Source organism: Camelina sativa, unplaced genomic scaffold, assembly GCF_000633955.1.
Source record: "Camelina sativa cultivar DH55 unplaced genomic scaffold, Cs unpScaffold03431, whole genome shotgun sequence".
NCBI lineage: Eukaryota > Viridiplantae > Streptophyta > Magnoliopsida > Brassicales > Brassicaceae > Camelina > Camelina sativa.
Window position 1 is genome coordinate 1 of NW_010924533.1, and position 806 is coordinate 806.

The 806-nt window shown below is 31.3% G+C and overlaps 1 long non-coding RNA gene across 1 annotated transcript; it reads right to left on the reverse strand.

The window, feature by feature from the left end:
* Positions 1-262: 262 nt before the first annotated feature.
* On the reverse strand, positions 263-795 carry LOC104774533. The gene is made up of 2 exons (XR_765381.1): positions 559-795; positions 263-465 (listed from the first exon to the last, which is right to left on the reverse strand). It is a non-coding gene; the product is annotated as an uncharacterized LOC104774533 (long non-coding RNA).
* Between the last annotated feature and the right edge of the window lie 11 nt (positions 796-806).

Genomic DNA, 806 nt, shown 5'->3' on the forward strand with positions numbered 1-806 from the left:
GATTATTAAATTTATTGTGTGATCTAGAGTCCTTGTGGATACGATCCATAAATACTACAATTGATCTCTTAATTTGAGAGAGTAGCTGTAGGAGCTTAGTGAATCTGTCTCTAGACTAGAGAATGAGAAGAAAACCCTTGAGAAGAATGTTGATAACTCATTAATGCTTATATCTTCTCCTTTTGAACTTGATGATGAGTGAATCAAAATCATCATATTGATTTTATTTGTTATAATGATACAACACTATTCACATACAAAATAAAGAAATAGATCAGAAGAATAATTGGAAAATTTTGAGGAATCCATAAACATAAAAGATTGAGAAAAACAAAAACAAAATAATCAGCAGTGATTAATGTAAAGATAAACCGTTGACGATCAAATGTGAAATAAAAATTTAAAAAAAAAGACTTGATATTGACGTTCCATTAGCTTATTCAACCCCCACAAACGGATATATGTCTGTATACATATGGAAAAAGAGATAAATTAGATTAATGTTTCCATTAAATGATTTAAGACAAAATAAAGTGCACCAAAGAGACACATAACTACCAAATTTAAAGAAGAAGATAACGGATTATGTGACACGTGGCGTGTTCTGCTAATTTTATACCCTTTTTTTTAGAACAAAAAACACTAGTATGTATTAATTTATACAAATCCAACCAGGCTTGCACACAAAATTTAAGGCAAATTAAAACATTCAGACTAGAGGAGATTGTTGGGACTCACGGTGAAGTGAGAGCCCTCCATAAATAGGCGTATGCCACTTAAGCGTGGAGAGCACACGGTATTCTTTA